The sequence below is a fragment of the Herpailurus yagouaroundi genome, unplaced genomic scaffold, assembly GCF_014898765.1.
Source record: "Herpailurus yagouaroundi ecotype Mexico unplaced genomic scaffold, PumYag 29, whole genome shotgun sequence".
Taxonomy (NCBI): Eukaryota; Metazoa; Chordata; class Mammalia; order Carnivora; family Felidae; genus Herpailurus; species Herpailurus yagouaroundi.
The window spans coordinates 67,879,848-67,904,480 of NW_024412377.1; the positions used below are offsets into that span (position 1 = coordinate 67,879,848).

Genomic DNA, 24,633 nt, shown 5'->3' on the forward strand with positions numbered 1-24,633 from the left:
ATACTTGCTTGATTATAGACAGTACTGAATAAACTTGAAAATCAATGGCTTGGAAGGTGGCAAGAAACTGGTTACAATGAATGATGAGGTAGCAGAGCGATTTATCTTACTTTTTGATCATGAGAAAGTATTACCTTTCAAAATAATAAATAAAATTTATTTTAAAAACAAAACCATTGGAGGGAGTAAGAAAATAATTGATAATCTTAATTTGGCAAAATTTTAAATTTCTTTGTCTTTAATAATTAAAGAGAAATTCCATGTATCATATTGGCCAAATTCTTATAATAAATATAATCATAACAAATACAATCCTTAATAATTAAATCATTCATGTTAATCCATGTGAACGCTGAGAACCTAGTAGAATCAAAGGCAAAAGAGAGATTTTACAAAAGAGAAACGTGAATTCTAAAACATACCAAGAAGTGTCAACACCTTAAGGAATTCGGTGAAAAATATTTTTGTAACCCTACTGATTTGTAGTAATACTATTTGACCCCTAAATTTACAATTTACAATTTGTTTTTCTGATATTTATGTCGACTTTTTTTTTTTCTATAAGCTAGGCCTGTTTGTGTTTATAGAGGCCTTGTTTCTTTAATTTTGTACTTATTTTGGGAAAGTGATTGGGTTTAAATGTTTTTCTTAACAGATTTTTCACTGTGAATGTACTAATCATTAATGCTTAATGTGTTCGTATATAAATGGTGTGTTTGAGTAAGATGTCGTTTGTCTCTAGCCTGGTTAACAAAAAGACTTCTGTAAAATTTTCTCTGCACCATTTTATAGAAAGTACTGACTTGTCAATGACGGTGATACTGCAAACTGAATGGTAAATGAATGCTAATTTAAAAAATTCCTTTATGGGTCTGTTTTAGTATAAGCAGGATACCACCAGGTGGCAGTACAAGCAAAGGACAAAATCTTCACTGTAATTTGTAGTTACACTTTAACTGGAATGAAATGAGTAATTGAATATCCATATTTGAGTAGAATCACCCCATCTTCCTAGGTGTTTTTAAAACCTTGTTTTATACTATTTTTTTAGAGGTTAGGTTTTGTTTTTTGTTTTGTTTTGTTTTGTTTTGTTTTTGTTTTTAATCTGGTCAAGTTGTACAGGAAAGACCTGTTTTAAAATGTTACTTTGAGTAACCCAAAAGAACATCTTATGGCTTCCAGTCCAGACGAGACTGACACATCTTTAAGTGGTAAGATTACCTATGCCACAGAACTGTATGTCCTAAGCCAGTCAGTCAGGAAAGTAAAGCCAGTGCTTTAGTCAGGAGCCAGCCTGCCAGAAAATATACATGGCAATTGGGGTTGAATTATTCATAGATGCTTCTTTTGTGGGTTAGACAGCTCAATCTGTCTAAGTATTTTTTTAAGTCAGGTATGACTTGATTGCAGTGCTTAGTCACATATCTGGAAATAAATAGTTGCTAGATAAAAATATGATTTTTTATTTTTATAACTAAATATATATATGGCATGTGTTTCATGTCCATATATTTCCAAGGGTATTTTTAGAGACATCTGTTTCCATATCAGTAACTTTGCTCTTTCATGGTGCTAGAGTCTTTCTTTGGGGAGCAGATAGAAGCATTGGAGGATGTTCTGTAAGACAGGCGCTCCTCAGGTACATGGAATAGCTCAAACGGCTCAAAACCCAAAGCCTGGCTTTCTAATGAGTGGCTTTAGTTATATTAATGTTAATATTTGTTTTAGCCACTGAAAGAGAATTTCCAGCTGCTCCATTAGAGATATGAAGTCTCTCAGCTGAGTAAATTAAATCCTTTGTACTGAGGCAACTTGAAAGTGAGCATCCACGGATGTGGGGGGATCTGTGAGAAACCATAGAGAGCCCCAAAAGGCCTAAAAGACAGAAGTTTGAGGATTCTTATCCTTCACACTTTCAAAAGGAGAAGTGACTTCAGTAAATTATAATAACAAATGTATCAATTCTGTAAGATAAAATAAATGATTGGTGAAACAGCATCATTTATTCACGAGAAGCCAGACTAGGTTTAACACCCATCACAGCAAACTTTCCTTTTTAAACAAAGTGTCCAGACCTCCAGAGCTGGGAAGGGTGGAAAACCTAGAAATCTGATTTGAGCAACACACTTGACAAGGTCTCTCAACACACCTTTGGCTGAAGTGAGGTATAAGTGTCATTATGTATATTGATAATTGATTAACTACCAAGGTGGTGCTGTTTAATAGATTGATGTCAAGTGGAGGGATGTTTCTAGGGATGTCCTTGGCCTTTATTCTTTAATACTTTTTATTAGTGATTTGGATGAAGATGTTGAAAGCATTCTTACAAAGTTTGAGATGATATGAAGTTAAAGAGAATAAATTAAGTGGTCAAATAGAGTTCTAAAATCTTAGGCTAGTTGAACTTGGTGAGTGCTAGAAGAGTGATTTTAAGGAGAATATATATTAAAAAAAAAATAAGAGGATCTATGTAAAGGCCACTACTTGAGTCCTAAAGTCAACAGCATATATTACAGGGTAAGTCATATCTTAGCTGTAGCACATCTAGAAAAGACTTAAGGGAGTGTAGTTGGCAGTGAATATAGTATAAATAAGCTGTGTACCATGACTGTCAGTAAATATTAATTTAGGTTTTATTAAACAAATGTGGCATGGCAAAGGAGAGAGGAGATGTTCCCTCTTCTACTGGCTGGACCACCCTGTCTTCGATTTTGGGTGCTGTACCTCGAGTGGAGCATTGCTAGGCTAGGGACTGTTCAGGAAGGAGACAAGCAAGATGATAAGAGCTGCAAACACTGTTATGAAGGGCATGGCTGAAGAAACTGAGTATTAGAAAATACTACATCAGAAGATGGAGTAACACTGGCTTCACATATTTGGAAGTCTGCATGTGAAAGAGGGATTAAACTTATTCTGTGTTCAAATTAAAATCGAGGGGGTGGAGACCTTAGACAGTTTTGCATTTCATGTAATGACCCTCTGATGGTTGCAAGCAACCCCAGATAGGTACAGACTATTTCAAAAGATGGTGACTTCTCCATTATTAGAGTATTCAAGCATGGAAATGTCTTAGCAACTGATAGATAGTTGAATGAATTTAAAAGTCCCTTCCAATTCTGTGTTTATGGTTATTTTCTTAACCCATTATTAAGCTAAAAAAAAATCCTTAAGAAAAGGCATCTTTGAGGGATGCCTGGGTGGCTCAGTCAGTTAAGTGTACCACTCTTTATTTCAGCTCAGGTTATGATCTCACGGTTCATGAGATTGAGCCCCCATTGGGGTCTGTGCCAAAAGCGCAGAGCCTGCTTGGATTCTCTCTCTCCCTGTCTCTCTGCCTCTCCCTTGCCCACATGCCTGCTCTCGCTCTCTCTGTCTCTCAAAACAAATAAACATTTTAAAAAGAGAAAAGGTACCTTTGAACATTTCTCAATATTAATTTATCTCATTAATTCTAATATATGTTTTTTTTTCTTCTCCATGTCTTTAGTTAGCAGAGGCAGTATCAGATTTAAAATGTGACCTTTATTCCTGTTGTCTCAAAGATATGGTCAAAGCCCCAATGCCAAGATAAACATAATAGGTACCAAGTGCTTCCAAATTCTAAAGTTATTACCTAAATGGGTCATGTCAAATGATTGGGTAACCAGTTCTGCCTGTATTTAGCCCATTGCTTACCTCTGAGGTTGGAGTTGAAGAGTTGGTGATGAGGACTGTTTGAGAGACTCATTAGTGTGCCGTAAGATACCCATCTCCCCATGGGGAACTTCTGGGAGAGCTTGACATGTATGCCTTGGAATTTGGGAGACTCAAGGACAGTGATACTCACTAAGAGAGACTGGCTGAAGTTACCCATACCTGGCAGTAGCTCAAAAGAGAGAGAGACCTTTGGTAGAAACAATCTTCTCCACCATGAAAGGGGTGTAGCAAAGGTGTGTGTTTCCCCTAGACCAGAAGTGGGGTTATTTTTAAGGGCAAGAAAGGTAGAGTAACCTAACCCCACAGGCCTGCATCTTAGGAAGATAGCTCAGGGGAGCCAATTTAAATTCAATAAGATGTTGGAATTTTGATAGTAAACAAGAGACTTTTAACATACGTAAGATTATTCTTGCAACTTAAAGGGATAGAGAGAGCTATTAGACCTTCCATTCAAGGGTTTAGAAAAGGAGTCCAGAAAGCAGGTTTGAAGAGACAGTGTAGAAAAGAATAAAGCTGCTTTCTGCTTGCATCCTGTGCAGACCAACCTAATAAATAGATAGTGGGAATGCCAGAGCCGTGGATTCTGGTTGTGGGCTTTCACCAAATAGCAGTGTTCATAGGTTCAAGTCACCCACCTCTTTGGGTCCCAAGTTTCTTCACTTGTAGATGATCTCCTGCTTTGTTTTAGCTATGTAGTTCTTTTTCAATTTCACTTCACAATCAAGATACACAATATATGTCTTCTATACGTATAAAATTTTAGGGGCGCCTGGGTGGCGCAGTCGGTTAAGCGTCCGACTTCAGCCAGGTCACGATCTTGCGGTCCGTGAGTTCGAGCCCCGCGTCGGGCTCTGGGCTGATGGCTCAGAGCCTGGAGCCTGTTTCCGATTCTGTGTCTCCCTCTCTCTCTGCCCCTCCCCCATTCATGCTCTGTCTCTCTCCCAAAAAATAAATAAACGTTGAAAAAAAATTTTTAAAAATTTTAGTATTTATAAATATTTATACCCAGAACTTCTTTCAGAAAAAAAATTTCATTAGGGGATCTCCATTTTCTTTCAGCATACTGATTGTGTTTTGTGCCTAGATATAGTGTTAATGTTATCTTCTGCATTTCTCTAGTAGTTTTCCTCTGCTAAACTTTATATAGATAAGCTTTAGTAAGATACGGCATTTTGAGCACATATATTTTAAGAGTTTTACCCATATTAATTCTGCTGATTCAGTTTACATGTGGTTTTTGCATTTTATAGCTGGAAAGTCACAGGCAAACTAAATTGAAGGAGATAAAAAGAATGTCAATTAAATACAATTAAATATTAAAGAACTCCCCAGAACTCTTGGAATTCATGAGATAGTTCTGCATGTTCTTACTCATTGTGCAACAAAAAATAGACTTAGTTTGTCTTGAATGTTAAGTCTCTTCATAATAAAACTGCTCTGTAAGGTAAGGTAATGTAACTATAAATTCCCGTCAGAGTCTCTGACATGCCCTGGAAAGGGTTGGCACAACTAAATCATTGCTTTAACTAGTTTAGTTATTTAAAATTATACAGTAAGGTGTGTATTTCAGTTCAAATGAAAATGAGCCACTGATTAGAATATCATAAAATAGACAAAATGAGAAGGCAACATTTATCTTAACCTGCTCAGTTCTTTGCTGGAATTCCTCATTTCTGGGTTGACCTCTTGAGCAATAGCAATAATTTGTTATAAATTAGATCGTGTACTTATTAGCTTTGAATTTTAAAGACATTCAGTCTTTGTAATGATACTGAATGGAGGATTTTTGAAATATAGCACAATACATGGATTGCATGTTTATATATACAGCAGCATCTATGTCATACATTGAACTAGAACAGCTCAGCAAAAGCAAAAACCGTGGCACCCGTGACTCCAAAGCCTATAACTTGAGATATCTTTGCTATTTTCACCCAATTTGGATTTAAATGATCTCTAAGTTTTCTTCTATCTCCACAATCCTATGATTAGTTCACAAGAGACATCATCTTTAAAGCTTAGGTGTAAATTCAGCCATGGCAGCTTAAGGCTCTAAAAACTCAGTATCCAGAACACCAAAAACCTTGTTAGAATGCAATAGAATAAGAGTAAGAGAATGGAAAGTCAAGTGTAATACAATGCCTTTCCTTAAAAATACATGTGCATTAGTTTAATTTCCCTTATGTTCCCAGAGCTGCTCCACATCATGGTGGTTAAGAGACTTATAAGGAGTGTTAACAGAGAAAGAAGTAAACAAAGAGCACTGAATTCTGTTTCTGAGGGCAGGTTATTTTTCTTCCTTACACAGCTATAGACTTCCAAGTCCACAGATGTAGGCCAGTGGTAATAAGAGGCAACTGTACATGTCATGAATTAGAGGGTGGCAGCAGCACATGTTATTATTCCAGGCTTCTGGCAGTATTATTTTTGCAACTCAGCACATTTCCTCTTTTTTCCTACTCTTTTAGTGCAGTCTCTACTGCTTCTCTTTACACAAGGATCTACATAAGACCTAATGGGGTCAGAGAGCCTCTTCCCTCTGGCCATTGTGATTGGTTAAGATATGACTCATGACCCAAGCTAGGCCAATGAGAGCCCTGGTCTGAGACTTTCCTATAGTGGAAAACTGCTTTTGCTTTTGAGTTCCTGGAGCTGGATGAGTAGCTGAGGATGGCTAATTTTATCATTCTGTGGAGCAGGCCTTCTGCAATTGTCAGAATGAGGCCTACACTGAGAGAGACAAAGAAGAGAGGAAAGAAATGGTGATGTTGTTTGAGGTCTGGCTCTAGTTCTGTATGATGTTAGCTCTAATAAACCACTCCTTTTTTGTTTAATGTAAGTTGATTTGGATTTCTGTCATTTGTACCCTGCCTGATACAGATTTCAAACAGAAATATTAGAAAACACCGTCTTTTGGAATGTTACTTCATAAACCTAAAAATACAGATGATTTTGGTATGATAATAAAAATAACTGCAATTTATCAAACATCTACCAGGTGCTAAGCATGGCAAGGAGTACATGATGTGTTTTGTGTTATTTTCAGTTAACCTTCACAACAACCTATATAGTATATGTATCAGTTAGCTATTGCGGGTAGCTAATTGTCCCAAAACTTACTAGCCTGAAACAATAAGACTTTAGTTAACCATGTCTGTGGCTTGGTTGGGTGATTCTTCTGGTTTAGAACAGGCTCAGCTGATCTTAAACAGGCTTACTCATGCATCTTCAGTAAGTTGGCAGATTTCTGGGAACTGAGTGGTTTGGGATGACCTCATTCATAGGTCTGGAGTTTGGTGGTCTTCTCAGCTGGGCCCCATAGGAGTGACTGGACTTATGTCTCCAGCAGGCTAGCCTGGGCTTGTTAACATGCATGTCAGAGGATTCCAGGAGAGTGAGTGAAGGCAGGAAGTCCTCTCAAGGCTCAGGTGAGGTACTGCATCTTGCTACTTCTCCTGCATCCTATGGACCAAAGTACAAGGTTACCCTCATTCAGGGAATGAGGTAATAGTCTCCACTTAAAAAAAATTTTTTTTTTAATGTTTATTTATTTTTGAGAGAGAGAGAGTACAAGCAGGAGAAGGGAGATACAGAAGAGGGAGATACAGAATCTGAAGCAGGCTCCAGGCTCTGAGCTGTCAGCACAGAGCCTGATGTGGGGCTCAAACCCACAAACCATGAGATCATGACCTGAGCTGAAGTCGGATGTTTAACCGACTGAGCCACCTAGGTGCCCCCAAAATCTCCACTTTTAATGGGAGGAGCTGAAAGTCAAAGGGAATGGATATAAGGAGGCATGAAAAATGGTAGCACAACTACTTTACTAAAAAAGGTATTGGGTGCATATACTTCAAAAGTTAAGAAATTTATTCAAGGTCATATGGCTAGTAAGTAGCACAGATAGGATTTGAGCCTTAATCTTCTGACTGAAAATCTCACTCTTTCAGCGTTTTTCTATTCTTGCTGATTGATCTATGTAGTCCAGATGTCACAACTTAATTAGTTTCTGAAGTCCTTTTCTTAGATCACTTTTGAATGACTTATCAGTTATTATGAACAGTTTCTTTATTATAATAAAGGTATTAATTTTCTGTGAATAGGTTATTCTTGAGCCACTCTTATAAGTATTTTCATTCATATTTATAGCCACAATAAAGTTCATATTTTCATTCTTGTATCATGGCTATGATTCGAAATACCAGATGTTATTTTGGGAGAATAGGTAAAATAACTTGGAGTATCTTTTAAAATTTTAAACAATATTTAGATGTAGTGAGGAATCTATGTGTTCAGGCAAATGGGAAGCTGGAACATAAGGAGATCTGTAAAATGGGAAGAAGACTGACAACAAATGGAAGAAAGCAACAGTGGACTTCAACCCTGTAGGATTCTAGGGAGGGTAACAGTGGCAGTAACTATCATTTACATTGAGGAATCTTATAGCCTGGTGTGAAAGTCTTCATGAATAGTCCAGAGGCAGCCCTCTCCAAGGATCCTCAAAATGATAGAATATGGGGAAAAGAAGCAATGTACTCAGAGCCTGCTATTGCCCTGTAAGACTTAGATGCCCTACGTTATGCCTCCCCGCAAAAAAGTTTAGCTTAATGCCCCTCTGGCATGCCTAGTTTAATAGTCTGAGTGTTATAATTGTTCCTCTAGAACAGTCCAAAGGATGTTGGTGAGGGAGGGGTGTGGTCACATAGGCAACTTTGTCTTATGAAATTCAGTGATTAAAATGGATGATCACTGTGAAGAAAGGAAGATTGGAAGAACATAGAAAGAAACAGATGGTGGGAAATTAAAGAAGATAACTGCCAGGAAATTTCTTCCTGCAATTGAAGTAAGGGCTTCTCTCAGAAGATAACACTAGGCAAGTAGAACTGAACAGTTGGGAACTTCTCAGAGATCATTTGATTTGAGGTGGGATGACTAGAACTTACATTTGGGATATAGGCGTGAGGAAAGGGAGTGTTCATAATGGTTCAAATGAGACAGGAAGAGGTAAAGAAGGACAAGTAGGAGGACATCTTTGGATTGGTAAAGAAAGTGCATGGTTTTCTGATTTAAAAACTGGCTACTAGAGGAAAAAGTGATTTGTATAGTTTTTAAACATTATAATATCTTATATCTTTGCTTTCTTTTCAACATTGGTAAATATGTCACTTTAAACAGCACAATAGGTTCTAATTTTAGAATCTGATGATGAGGAAAAGATGAGGTATGAGAAGAACAGCGTGTATTTTCCTCAGAGGGAAAAAGCCAGGGCTTGCACTCTCCCTAATGAGTTTCCTAAGTGGTTTGTTTGTTTTTAAATGTTTATTTATTTTTGAGAGAGACAGAGCATGAGTGGGGGAGGGGCAGGGAGAGAGGTAGACACAGAATCTGAAGCAGGCTCCAGGCTCTGAGCTGTCAGCACAGAGCCTGACGCAGGGCTCGAACCCACAAACTGCAAGATCATGACCTGAGCCGAAGCCGAATGCTTAACCAACCGACTAAGCCATCCAGGTGCCCCAAGTGCTTTATTTTAAGAGGGTTTGCATGTTCTGTGTTCAGAAGCACAGAGAAACTTGCAATGGAGAATCAATTTCCTGTTTTTTCTGTTAATCTCTATCTGACCCTGGATGACTCTGGAAAGAAAGAGTGGTCATTCTACCAAGTCAGTGAAGTTTGGTCTGTAGTCAGGGCTAGATCTCAGGGCTGTGGAACCTGACATTCCTGTACTCCATGTCTGTGGGAATTTGTCCATATCTGACTGTCATCTAACTGCAGACTTTTCCCCCTATACCAAAAAGGTGCAGAGTTCTAACCACAAGAGTGAGAATTCTATATAAACTTGAAATCACTTTTCAACATGAACCATTTGAAACAATAGATCCCACTTTATAATATTAAGGAAAATAACCCAAAGAAATTAAAAGAAAGCAGATCAATGTTCATTAGATAGGAATGTATCTCAGAAAGGAGACCAAAAAAAAAAAAAGTTGGGTAGGGCAACTCCACATAATAATTTTAAGCTTTTATTTTATTTTATTTTTTTTATCAACAGATTTTTTTATTTTTTTTTAATTTTTTTTATTTTTTATTTTTTTTATATATGAAATTTATTGTCATATTGGTTTCCATACAACACCCAGTGCTCATCCCAAAAGGTGCCCTCCTCAATACCCATCACCCACCCTCTCCTCCCTCCCACCCCCCATCAACCCTCAGTTTGCTCTCAGTTCTCAACAGTCTCTTATGCTTTGGCTCTTAAATCACAGGTTTGAACTGTAGGAATGCCTTTGTTGATAAATACAGAAGAAGGATCAACCATTGGAACTATTTATCTTGCGTTTGTTTAAAGCACTGAATAAATTAGAGCAAATTTTGTAGAGTTTGGAAATGTGCTGTGATGTTGAATCTGTAAATATATATATATATATATATATATATATATATATATATATATACACACACACACACATATTGACCCCTTTCTTCTAAATCTGTAATTAAAAAGGGTAGGAAAAGTAACCAAACATAAAAGTAAATTCACATCCTTGACTTCCAAGTTCTGGTTGAAGATATTTGAAAGAGCAGGATGGTTTTCCATCTTTGGTAACTTAGACGTACTTACAAAAAACAAAATTATTTCAAGTGTCTTCTATAGTATTGTTATTAATCTAAGTGTTATTCTTTACAAAATTATAGATAACAGCTGCTGCCAGTGTTGCTGTCTGCTGTGCCAATGTTGCTGTCCTCAAAATGATGTCTGTGGATACCTCTTTTTACTATATCAGTCTCTGAATTTTTATGTCAAAAGCCAACTTTGCTTAAATGTTAACTATTTTTTTAAGTTTGATTTATTCTGGAATAATTTTATGTGCACAGAAAATTTGCAAAGGCAATATAGCAAGTTCCTATGTGCACTTCATCCATCGTCTCCTAATGTTAACATCTGTAGTAGATTGAATGGTGGCCCCCAAAATATATGTCCACAAACTAACTCCTGGAATATGTGAATGTGAACTTATTTGGAAAAAGAGTCTTTGCAGATGTAATTAAATTAAGGATCTCAAGATGGGATTGTTCTGGATTATTTGATTGGGCTGTAAATCTAATCACAAGTGTCCTTATAAAAGACACACAGAAGAGAGACATACAGGGAGAAGTGGAGAAGGCTTATTTATTTATTTATTTATTTATTTATTTATTTATTTATTACTGATGTCCCTTTTTTGTTCTAGGATCCAGTCCAGGACACTACATTGCATTAGTTGTTACATTTCCATAGTCTCCACTGGTTCATGATAGTTTCCCAGTCTTGTTTTTCATGACCTTGATCGTTTTGAGCAGTACTGGTAAGATACTTTGTAGAATATCCCCTACTATGAATTTGTCTGCTATTTTTTTCATGATTAGACTGGGTTATGAGTTCTGGGGAAGAATACCACAGAGGTGTGGTGCCCCTGTGGGGAAAGGGCAATATATATCCACATGACTTATCCCTGCTGTTGTTAGTCTTGATCACTTAGATAAAGTGGAGTTTTCCAGGTTTCTCCATTGTAAAGTCACATTTCCCCTATCTATACTATATTCTTTGGAATCAAATCTTTAAGTTCATCCCTTCATGGGAGATTAATCTACCTCCTTGTAATAGGGAGAAGCTAATATGTATTATTTGGAATTTTTCTGTAAGATACATGCCTTCCTTCCTCCTTTTTTTCAATAATTTATATATATCAGTATCAATGTATGTATACATTATAATCCAATTCCACTTTATGACCTAATGCAACATTATTTTGTTACCCAAATTGTTCTAGTTTTTATGCCTATTATTATTGTTATTAATTGATTGTATTGTATATTAGTTTAAGCTTTCTTTTTGTTCTCCAGTCTACTAGGTATCTATTGCTTCATAACAAATTACAGCAAAACTTAGGGGCTTAAAACAAACATTATGATCTCACAATTTCCATGGGTCAGGAAGTCTGGGGGTTGCTGAACTGGGTGCCTCTGCTCCCTCACAAGGCTGCAGGTTAGGTGTTTGGTGGAGCTGTCATTTTCTCAAGACTTGACTGGGGAGGATCTGCTTACTCAGTCTCACACACATTATTGTTGGTAGCCCTCAGGTCCTTGTTGGCCTTTGGATGGAGACATCAGTTCCTTGCCATGTAGGACAGGAACAGTCCTAGAACAGCTCATAACATGGCAGCTGGCTTCCCTCGGAGGGTGGCCAAGAAGGAAATTACAGTCTTTTTGTAACCTAATCTTGCAAGTGACATCCTACCACTTTTGCCATAATGTATTTGTTACAAGTAATCCACTAGTCCAGCCCACACTCAAGGCAGGGATGGGGGTTATAGAATGCCATTCTGAAGAGGAAGAGATGGTAATCACCCGGGCCATTTTCAAGGCTGCCCACCACACTCAGTATTCCACTGTTATATCCACTCACTTCAGTTGATTTGAATGGGCAGAGGGAGAAGAGAAGGGGGAAGCTTTGAAAAGCAAAACCACTGATGGATTAAATGTTTTGCTCGCAGTAACTTTTGACAAGGTGTCACATACTACATGGCATCTATCTCTTATTATTATTCATTTGTACATTTATCTGCTTATGTGTTTAGGAGTATATGACATGTAATTTCAAGCCAAATGTGATATTTCTGACCCCAAGTTGTGGTCTACTTGAGATTTTTGGAAAACATTTTTTTCTTAATTAGCACCTGTGCATTTTTTAAGCTGTTTAGGCCCAGCCTCTTGAGCATCAGTCCTACCAGGTGTTATGTGAGCAGAAGTGGAACAATTAGTCATTTTAATTAAGCTAAATGTAATTACTTTCATAATCTTGAGTTGTTCATATTGAACTCCATCAAAATTGCCTTATGAAGCTGGGGAATTATGAAGAATTACTGACAAAGGATACTATCAATAATTTTTCCATTTGTATTGAACTCACTTTTAGTTTGGTCCATCTACCTTTAAATGAAATCATTTATTTGTTTCTTCTAGTAAAAAAAAAAAAAATTCATGCTCCCTGAAGAACACTTGAGAGTGAATAAAAGCCCAAAGGAAAACAACAAAAGAACACTCCAAATTATATACCATAGTGTTAACATTTTGATGCACAAAATTTCCACATTATTCTTATACATACATATATATGTGTATATATATGTATATATATATTTAGCACCATTCATCTCAAATTTGTGGAATATTTAGAAATATATTATGCGTATTTTCCTAAATAAATTATTTTTGCAAGGACTCATTTGACTCACCATTATTATCACTGAAAGTCCAACACATGGATTTTTGCTCTGTGATCAGAGCAGTGCCATGTAGGACAGGAGTGATCTGTGATCAGAGATTATTATCACCTCTGCACTCATCCAACAAGCATATACTGACTTCTTACTATTGGCCGGTCACTGTCGTGACAACACAATGAGAGAGATCCTGGCACGGGGAGAGCACCAGCCAAGTATTTGGAAAGTTCAGTTTTCATTTCAGCTTTGCTACTAATTGGCTCATGTCCTTGGACTAATAAAAACCAACAGCTAACATATACTGAACATTCACTTAAAAAAAATTTTTTTTAAGTAAGCTCTAGGCCCAACACAGGGCTTGAACTCATGACCCCAAGATCAAGAGTTGCATCCTCTACTGACTGAGCCAGCCAGTCTCCCCTCTACTGAACATTCACTATGTGCTAAGTGCTGCTCAAAGCCCTTCACTTATACTTTCATGTTTAATCACAACACCTCAGTGAGGTAGATACTATTATAATTATGCTCATTTTACAGAGGAAAAGATTGAGGCCAGAGAGATTAGGGAACTTGCCCAACGGCACATAGCTAGTAGGTGGTGGAGCCAGCATTTAACCCTGGTAGCTAATTCCAGAGCTTATATTCTTAATCACCACTCTATACTTTTGAAATGACTGTGAGCACCTGCTCTCTGGCCCTTAGTTTCCACATTGGCAGAATGAATAGAAGTTGTCCTAAAAGCAGGTGATCTCCAATGTCATTTGCTTGTTTGCAAGTGTAATAGGATTTCATCATATGCATAATTAACTTATTCAACTTCAGAATTTCTTTAAATGAAGAGTGAAAGCAAGAGAGAAAGAAATTGAAAGAAAAAGTTTAAATAATACAGAGGATTGAAGTAGTCAGCAGTCAGTGCCGGTTGGTCAAAACCTATGGAAATAATGTATGAATGATTTAATTTTAAAATTATTCTTGTCATTGACAATGGAAAGAAATGTATTGTTCTGGTGATCAGGTATATTAGTGGTGATAGATTCATCCACATTCTTGAAGAAGAAATTGAAGAATTAATTGAAGTGAATGGTGAAACACTTATAAGTGATAAATTAGGGGGGGGCCATAAAATCAACTTGTAGTTGCCAAAAAAATTGCACACTATAATTTTTAACCAATGTATTTTTTTAAAGTTTATTCATTTACTTTGAGAGAGAGAGAGAGAGAGAGAGAGAGAGAGAGAGAGAGAGAGAGAGAATCCTAAGCAGGCTCTGCATGCAGAGCCAATGTAGAGCTCGAACCCATGAACCATGAGATCATGACCTAAGCTGAGATCAAGAATCAGCCACTTAACCAATTAAGCCACCCAGGCATCCCTAATCAGTGTATTTTAAGGATAGTTTTACTGTATGTGATTTTTAAAAAGTTACTGCCTTTAAAATCAAACCTGGAAGTAAGATGTGAATCCATTTTAACAGATACCTACTCAAATTAAAATTTTTTGGAAAGATAAAAGTTTATATTAAAGAATCCAAAAGCCAAGATTCATTCTGGCCTCCTGAGGAACTAGACTATGACCAAAAAACCATTAGGATCCAAGGTAGCAATTTCCTGGCTCCTTTTCTTTATTTCTCTGCTTCTCTATGGGGACCTGTTTGATTCTCTTTCCACACAAGCTTTCTTTACTTCTCCAGGCATGGGTGGAAAATGGTCATCCTACATAGTCTTTCAGGCCAAGCCCTTGGCAGGGAATGACCAGTGTTTCTGAGACTTAACTCCAAATGTCTGGAGAATCTGCAACCTGAGATAGGTTTGTGAGACCCAAGATAGGGCTCTCTGCCCACTTTCCAGGAGAAACCATGGGGAAGGATCTAAATCCAGAACAGGAACTGCTACATGGTGTGTTTCAGCATACCAGCCACAAATGGCCTCACAGAAGTTCCTGAGTCACTGAAGCAGGGCTCATAAGCAGGGGAGGAAGTCACTGGACTCACCCTGCAGACAGAAGTGAGGGAGGTCTTAATGGTGATGCGAGAAAACCAGACAGGACATCGGACGCCTTAGTAGGTGACCAGTAATAGCAGGGCACTGTGGAATCCCTGGGGACTTAGCTACACCCCAGGAAAAGGGCAGTGGGGAAAGGAAGAATGACAAAGGACCAGATATCATTTCTGCCTCTTAGTGAAATGGAGCTTAAAACAAAAGCTAGACTGAATTATAGAAAAATAATATTGTGTTGGTAGGACACTTGCTTTGAGGGTCAAGACTTGTATGCAATACCCATGCAGGCCTGTCCGGAATTGCTGTGATTCCTCATGCAGCACATCCTGAAATACAGATTACTGATACTCTCCAGAATTAGGGCCAAGCCATTTGGGGCAACACTGTGATCCCATGCCAAGACAAGGTAGGTACTCAAGATACCAGTGATTTCAGGAAAACCAGGGGACTGTAGTGAAATTTAAATTGGCAATAGTTCTACAAAAAATGCTTTGAAGTTTTTGGGCAACTTGAGAGTGGTGGGGAGAAGGAAGAGGACAATTGTTAACCTTAATAAAGTTAATGGGTAGATCTGAGTTCTATGAGTACCAAGAAGGTAGTTAAAAAGGTAGGTGCATGATATGTTCTTTTCAAGGCATCTTTCTCAGACAGTGATTTTAGCCAGTGGATTCCGGAGAGGAAGGAGTGATTCCAGCAGCACCAGCTCAGGCCCTGACAGATGGCACAGATGGGCAGTTATCATAGCAGCTCTTTTGGGATCCCCTGACCCAGGCTGTTCTTAAGGTAGCTTCCAAGGCAGAAGGATCCTGATGCTCTGCCAAGTGGGTGTCCCTTTACTGTGCTATGGATTGATGCAGTGGCCAGGGCCACAGCCAGACATCTCTTGGAGAAGGACTCCTTAACAAGCCTTGAGAGGACGCTGCTCTGCATTGGAAGGTGGACAGTTCTAAGACTCTGGTGAAGTACAAGAACACCCCTATTTTGTTTTGTTAGTAGGAAGAGAAGAATATTTTAATGGTGAAATTACCTTAAATGAAACCATCAGCCACTAATACTGGAGCTAAGGCCTACTCAGTGAAGGTAGGAGGAAAGCGTCTCAGAAAACTTAGAGGACAGAGAATAGAGCCATTTTGTACCTTCAAGAGTCTGGGTTCAGTAAACCCTCATATCCCTTCTTTCTCCAGACCTCTAAAGCTCAGAGATCTTAAAGATTTTAGGCATGAAGTTATGGTGGAGAGTCAGGTTGGGGAGCCTGGTCATACACCTGCTGCCTTATTTAAGTCAACAAAAGCTTTCACTTCTTTTGTAAAGTGAGTCCCTCAAGGCCTCCTCTCAGTTCAGTGGAAGTGATGGGTGAATTTGGGGGGCAGGGAGCCAAGGGATTATTAACGAGGGATGGAAGAATTTCCTGGGGAACTTCAGATAGGGAGCATTATAAGGGGAAGAACTCACCCATGGTCTATTCTCACCTTTGGGAGTCTGGGGGAAATAACACTCCTGTGGTCAGGGGCTGCTTTGTGCACAGCAGTTCTCATCTGGGATTTGGACCCAGGTCTCAACCTGTGGTACGTGTGTGTTCGGAAGGGTGCAGTTGGTGAGGGTGAGGAGTAACACCTGCAGATAGAGTACATTTACAGGGCTATGAATATTTAATTTAGGAAGAAAATATTGTGGAATAGTATCTTTGAGATTTATTATTATATATTTTTTGGCACTTCCTTTCCTCTCTCCATTTGGAGCAGATGGTCAGCTCTGAGCTCATCACCTCAGGAAGGGAAGTGACAGCATAGAAAGAACCTCTCCAGAGTTGTGTTCCAAACCCTAAGTCCTTAGGGAACTAAGAGTATTTTGGGTATGGAAAAAATATTTAGAAAGAGTAGGAGGAAGAGAATAGGGCTTCCCTCAAGATTAGAGAAAGATCCTGTAGGCTGGAGGGTGAGAAGGGGAACCAGTGGAGCCTTCGAGAGGGGCTCTAAGCTCTGGTGCCCCAGTGCCGTTCTGGGGGAATGGCTATGTGGAATGCCTGGCAAGTGGGGCCAGAAGAGCCTCTCATATATTCCTATGCTCCAGGGATCGTGAAGCAGCAGTTTCTACACTGGGATCTCTGGACTGTACGTTGTCCCACCTGGCCTGTGGTCACCCGTCCATGCTGGTCTCCACATTCTCTCTATCCTTTACATTTAGCAGTCTTCATGGCCCCTTCTGCTCAGGTAGCTCTCTCTGCTGTTTCTTCTATGCCAGGCTAGAGGAGATAGGAATGTTCTGTGCCTGTGTACCATGCTAGGACACAGGCATCTGTGTGAGGCTGTCAGCGTCCCATCTGCCTACATGTACCTCAAGGTCAGTCTCTGTCTGAGGCCCTGATACATCTCTGAGGTCTCACTCTGATACCTGGTACTGGGACTTTCATATTTTTATGTTCCTATTCATCAGCTCTCCTTGACAAAAACCATAATGAGGCTCAGAGAAGCATAAGCATTGCTAAAAAGGAAAAGGAACTGTTTTATAAGAATTTAAAGGTTTATACACTCTCATATTGCAGATTCTCTCTGAGTTACCTGTCCTGTCCCCATGGACTCATGACAATCAATGATGGTCTTCTGGAGACTGAAAATCAAGCTGAGAAGTAGACAAGTGTCTCCTATAGTATGCTATCAAATGCCATATTGGGGCCCTTGGGCGGCTCAGTTGGTTGAGCATCCAACTTTGGCTCAGGTCATGATCTCACAGCTCATGAGTTCAAGCCCTGTTTCGGGCTTCCTGCTGCCAGGGCGGAACCCACTTTGGATCCTCTGTCCCCTTCTTTGTCTGCCCCTCCCCCACTTGCTCGTGCACACGTGCTCTCTCTCTCTCTCTCTTCTCTCTCTCTCAAAAATTAAAAAAAAACATAAAAAAAAGAAATGTCATATAAAGCTCCTGCTACAGACACTTAAATCACATCAATCTCTCTTTTTTATTAAAACAAAAATTTTAATGTTTATTTATTTTTGAGAGAGAGACAGAGACAGAGTATGAGCAGGGGAGGATCAGAGAGAGAGGGAGACACAGAATCCAAAATAGGCTCCTGGCTCTGAGGTGTCAGCACAGAGCCTGACACAGGGCTCAAACCCACAGACCATGAGATCATGCCCTGAGCTGAAGTCAGATGCTTAACTGACTGAGCCACCCAGGGACCCCACATCAATCTCTCTTCGGAGTTTAGTATGACTGGGGTCTGCAGTAGCCTGTCACATAAAACAGAGTTGCATATTATTCAGGAGCTTGTTCGTGAAATCAACTTAACACAAATATTCATAGTGAAAATTACCTTAAAACCTTCTCCTTCTCCTTCTCCTTCTCCTTCTCCTTCTCCTTCTCCTCCTTCTCCTCCTTCTCCTCCTTCTCCTTCTTCTTCTTTTCCTTAAAGTAATCTTTATGCCCAGCATGGAGCTCAAACTCACCAGAGATGAGTTGAACTCTCCTGAGATCAAGAGTTGCGTGCTCTACCCAGTAAGTCAGTCAGGCACTCCTCCCTTAAAATCTCATTAAATCTTCAGTTGAGCTTCATATGAAGTAGGTGCCTTGAGTTTATGCACAGTGTTGTTTTAAGGTTTCTTTAAATTCTAGAATCACATTCAGTGTGGTGAGATGCTCACACTATGAGAGGCACATTGAAGGAAGAATAGTTTACGTGTCTCAGGTTAATTTGAATTTGGGGTGTGAATGAGAATGTGGGGCAAAGATATACATACCTTTTATTATAATGTACACATTATTAGATTTATGTAATTCTTTTTTGGTAGAGCAAATATAGAACTATGTTAGACATAGCTTAAGGTACCAGGAACATAGCTTAAGGTACCAAGATCTCAAGGGGTATACAATTCTACTCCTGAGATAATTAAATAGTAATGTAAGAAGTAAATGGCAGCAGTAAATAGTCTTACAGTGGTCTCACACCATCTCTTCACTCTGGATCATTCACTGTGGCTTCATTCTTGGGTTTCATGTATTGGAAATATGTCCACCAATACTACAGGTCTGTATCTTCCCAGGTTATGCCCAATAAAACAGAGTTTGTCTTTGTCAGCAGTTCTAGAACTTGTATCTCATCAGATCTGATTGGTTCACATGCCCATCCTAAACTCATCATCACCTTAAAGTAGAGATTAATGGTAAGAGAAGGGGGGTAGAAGGTAATTGTTTGATTGATATGATTTAATTCTTGCATACCCCTGGAGACAGGGCTGGAGTTAATTTCACTATAAGCACTTACACAGAATAAGGAAGAAGTTGTTTACCAGAGGAAAATTGGGAGAATGCATCTTGAAAAAGGTGAATGGATAGTGGGAAGTGAAATGATATTCTTTTTTTTTTTAATTTTTTTTAATGTTTATTTATTTCTGAGGCAGAGAGAGACAGAGCCTGAGTGGGGGAGGGTCAGAGAGAGAGGGAGACACAGAATCAGAAGCAGGCTCCAGGCTCTGAGCTGGCTGCACAGAGCCCAATGAGGGGCTCAAACTCACAAACCGTGAGATCATGACCTGAGCCAAAGTCGGTCGCTCAACTGACTGAGCCACCCAGGTGCCCCTTCTTTTTTTTTTTTTTTTAGTTTATTTATTTATTTTGAGAGAGAGAGAGAGAGAGAGAGAGAGAGCGAGAGCGTGCGAGCAAGTGAAGGGCAGAGAGAGAATCCCAAGCAGGCTCCGCATGGTCAGCACGGAACCTGATGCAGACTCGAACCCATGAACTGTGAGATCATTGCCTGAGCTGAAGTCAGACACTTAACTGAGACTGAGCCACCCGGACGCCCTGAGAAATGATCTTAAAAAAGTTTAAAATGTTGGAAATTTCTGGGCAGAAGAATGATATTCCAGCCTTAAACAACTGGGAAAAGGAAAGTGGGATGAGGGAGAAGTCAGATTAAAGAAGCAAGGGGCTAAATTGGAAGGAATTGAATTCAAAGGACAAGGGTCATGCTGGGAAAGACCTGAATAAAACATAGAATTCAGAGGCAGGCAATGAGGAAGCATCTATCTTTTGGGTCCCTGTTTGAATTTTGGGGTGAAGTTGTTTTGTATTCATCTGTCGGCCCTAGGTCCTTTCCCTTCTGGAGTGTTCACAAAGGCCTGAGACTTCCAGAGCAGTTCACCAGAAGAACTGGCATCTAGATGAAAGGTTTTACTTAATATGATAAAAAAATATTTCTGGGGATTATTAATAGAGGGATAGTGGTTGTACTTTGCTCTTTTACTCATTTTCTTTCTTTCTTTCTCTTTTTTTTTTTTTCTGATTAGGGTAACTATTTGAAAACCATGTAAAACAAGGGCAAAATTACGTCCCCAAAAGATCACTGGAGCTTTCTCCTATGTTTTTTGCAACACAAAAATGAGATTAATTGGAAAATGACAGAATCAAAGATATGTTTCACTTGCTTTAAGCAAAGGCCAGCTTTAATATAGAGCATTTGTATCTTTCATTCGGAAAACAATTATGAGCTGATTTATATATTACAGAATTCAGTTGCTGCTTAAAACCATTAAATTATCCCATTGAATTCCTGCATAGCTCCTTAAGAAATGTGTAAAAGACAAAAACAAGAACATTTAACATTTTAAAGCATACATTATCAGGTGAAACTGTTAATTTCTTGGCAAGGTCCAGATTATTATTTCGTTTAGAGATATATGTTATTATTGTGTTGGAATTGGCAGCAACTTGGACTGAGGCCTTTTATTAAAAAAAAAAAAAATTAAGAATGGAAGCCTTTTTTCTATGAGAGTGTTGGTTAGCCTTGCATTTGTTTTGGAGATCTAATAGCTACCATATGTTAGACCTATTAAATGAATGATGTAATTTAGGCTGCCTGTTGTCCTGCCAACTGCTCTGTGCTGCCTCCTCATTTTTAGCATGTATTACTCCAATATGTTCATATATCACCCAGCAGTAGCTTCTTATACAATCATGTTAGTCCTTGGGCCTTTAACCCCATTCATCATCATATATAGGCTCTGTCTCCTTCCTTTCAGAATTGAAACTAATGAAAAATAATGGTAAACCTTGGCAAAGAGTGTGCTTCCAGGAGAATAATCAACCCAATATTCTGGCTCATGGATAGAAAACCAAGGGGAGTGTTGATGTTTAAGACAAGAACACAATGTATGATTAAGATAATTCAGGCTTCCCCACGACATGAAAGACAGAAAAATGTTTTCTCTTTTGTGAAACATTAGATGGTACATTTCTCCACCCTAGTGAGCAGGATGATAGAATGAGAATGATCAGAGCAAAAAAGAATAACTTGTTATATATTAAATGCTCTGTGTATGTGCCACCTTTGCTGGCTCTTATCCAGGAAGATAGTAAGTTCAGTCTGGGTATCTCAAGTATTTGTGTAGCTATAACCCATGTATTTTCAATTTTATAAATGGGAAAACAGAGAGCCAAAATTGATTAATGACTTGTTTCAAGTCACCATTTATATATCATTATTTAGTAAAAGGAAGTTTGTAGATATAAAAAAATTACTTTGGGGAAAATCCATTATCAATGATTAGATAAATATAATTGAAATCTATTTCTTACCAGCCTAAATTCACTGTTCTGCAATTATCCTAGGCCTGTTTTTACTAGTGTTTTCCTGGAAGTCCATTAGTGGGACTTTTTTCAGCATTATAAAGGAATCCTAGAATTGCCACTGTGCAGCTTCAAAGACTTTGTATAATGTCTTATGTATTCAAGTGTTAGGACTACTTATTTTCAGTAATAGACTTTCAATATGGCAGATTTCTTCTTTCTACCTTGTATCTTATATTTCAGTGTTCTATGGGGTTTTCTTTTTCTTTAAACCTAGGATTGGAGAGATAATTTTCTTTAATTTACACCTTCTGCATGGTCCAGCAGGACCTAAAATTAATCCTTTCCTTTATGGGGAGTGCATAACAGTTGTACTCTTATGTAACCTGTTGGCTCCCACTTGTCATCTTAATGAACTTCCCCATTTCCTACTGTTTTACAATCTGTCATTTTGGCATCTTAAAACTTCCTGTACTCTTCTTCCTTTGGTAAGTGTATTAGTTTCCTAGGGCTGCCATAACAAAGTACCACAGACTGAGTGGCTTAAGCAACAGAAATTTAATTTCTTACAGTTCCGGAGACTAGAAGTCTGAGATCAAGGTGTGAGCAGGATTGCTTCTTTGTGAGGGCCTTGAGGAAAGGATCTGTTACAGGCCTCTCTCTGTGGCTTGTGGATGATAGTCTTCTTCCTGTCTTATCATATTCTTTGTGCCTTCTTCCTGTCTTTCCTTTGTGTGCATGTTTATATCCAAATTTCCTCTTATAAGGACACCAGTCATATTGGACCAGGGCCCAAACTAATGACCTCATTTTAATGTAATTATTTATGCAAAGTAATTTTGGGGGAGGTGGGGATACAAATTTAGCCCATAACAGTGGGAAAGAAAGCACAGAAATATTTAATGCTACATGGCATTTCTGGGGTGTTGAGATTCCGTGGATCCCCGAAATATGGGTCTTAATTATCAGGCAAGAAACATGGATATGTTGCCTAGTAATATTAGTCTTCTAGCAGTCAAAATGCTAACCTGTTAAGACTTATACCCTACCCTCACTCTCTACATGTCAACAAAACAATGTGGGCTGAGTTAGCACGTGTGAAAGGAATAGAGATCCTAAAACAGGGACAAAGAGAACCTCCAGAGCTTGGCATGCCAAATGGCAATGGAAATTAGATATTCTTTTCAGGAGTATTTTCATTCAGGTTACAACACATACCTGTAAACCAACACTCACCCATCCCCAAATTTTAGGATGGTATGTATTGAATATGTGCTGTTTTGTGGAAGTCAACAATGTAAATTCTCTCTAGTTTTCAAGTCTTTAAATGTAGATCTCTAAATAATTTAAAAAGATAATATAATAATTTCAAAATTGTTAAACAGTTAAGAACCTATTTCTTTGGAGTCAGTATAAAAAATAGAACTATGGAAAGAATCACATGTTACTAGAAGGCAGAACATATCAGAAGTTCTGTAAATAACTTTTGACTTTCAATGCCATTATTTTCTTCTTGGAACCATAAATTGTGATTGAATTAGAGATAAAAATGTTTTTTTCATCATGACCTAGTGAAAATGATTTAGGAGCAGGCTAGTAAGTGGTTAAATTCTAGAGATGAGAAGTTAGCCTCAGGACTTTTACCAGATTGAATATATGTCTGTCTTCTCTGATTGCCGGGCTTCAAGGTTAATTCTGGGGACAGCCCAGGGAGTAAGCACCTGTATGGGGGGAGTAAGGAGTGGAAGGGAGATGTTCCAGCCTCATCCTCCATGGAAACTGACCTGGCCTCTTAAAGTGTCTTTCTGGATTAGGATGCCAGACTAAGATCTGTTATGAGCTACCTACTTCCCCATATGAGCTACCTACTTCACATCATTCAGAGGAGGGTATAAGGAGGGAAATGGGGGCACCAAGTAGGTCCACTCAGTTGTTTCTACCAAAGGTTCTCAAAAGGCTGGCATGTCATATACTCATACTTAAAATGCCCCTTAAAAGCATACATTTGTTTATGCTCCCCCTTTTGCTTCATTAATTCTAGATAAGGATTATTTTACATTTGAAGTGTTTTTAGCAAGGCCTTAGAATTTCCAGTATTAACCCACTTGCTATTCTTTATAAAAGTCACAGTTTTAAAGTTACATTTAATATAGAGTGGGTTTACCTTAGAAACAACGGGGATTACTGTCAAGTGTTTTCTTTCTAAGTGGAGTTTTCTTGAGCTGTTGTAAAGGGCAGTCCTCACTAATATGCTTAAGTCTAGAAATTGCTGTTTTTAACTAATGGGTAAAAACTAGACGACTTATCTCTTTTCTCAGAAAGTATTAGTGACTTCCTGTGGGAGGAAAGAAGTGGGAGAAAACCCTTCCTACACTCTTTAACAGTTTCCTATGTTATTTTCTGTGGCCTAAAGAGAGATGCATCCTGTTCTCCTTTCCCAATTTATCACTTCCTCACTATACTCAATCCCCACACACCCACAGGGACCAACTCTCACTTCTACTGGTTTCGTTGTGCAGTTCATTTATTTCTATAATCCTTCCAAATGACTCAAAAAAGTGGATGTGTATGTATTCTTAGAAGTGTCATCTCACTTGTTTTTAAATTATAACACCAAATGGAATTTTAATCAACCTTCCAGGTCAGTTAAATAAAAAGTTTGGTTATAAACCAAGAGTTAAAGTTACTGTTAATGTATTGAGTTTTTAGCAGTGGGAAATGATTATAAATGATAATTCTTCATCTTGCAGGTTAGGAAATAGAATGATCTGAAAGCTCTTTCCTGTTGTATCTGTGACATGAGTAGATCGATTCAATATATACATTCTACAGATTCTCAAGAGTCTTTGCTCAAGGGAAGGGCTGGGCTTGTGTGTGTGTGTGTGTGTGTGTGTGTGTGTGTGTGTGTCCTGTCAGTCCTAAGTAAAGTGGTAGTGGATATCCTGGACTCCTGTATTGACATTTCTGGTTGGACTTTTCTTTCTCTTCTTCCTTTCTCTCTTCCTTTCTTCCTTTCTGTTTTCCTGCTTTCCTTCTTTCCTTTCTTCCTTCCTTCCTTCCTTCCTTCCTTCCTTCCTTCCTTCCTTCCTTCCTTCCTTTTTCTTCTTTCTTTCTTTCTTTCTTTCTTTCT

The 24,633-nt window shown here is 38.5% G+C and overlaps 1 long non-coding RNA gene across 2 annotated transcripts in view; it reads left to right on the forward strand.

The window, feature by feature from the left end:
* LOC121012020 (uncharacterized) overlaps positions 1–24,633 on the forward strand; it is a 210,832-nt gene that overhangs the window by 14,724 nt on the left and 171,475 nt on the right. For both annotated transcript variants that reach the window (XR_005781920.1, XR_005781921.1), the window contains exon 3: positions 10,923–11,036. This is a non-coding gene — a long non-coding RNA (uncharacterized LOC121012020). The remainder of the gene's footprint in view (positions 1–10,922; positions 11,037–24,633) is intronic.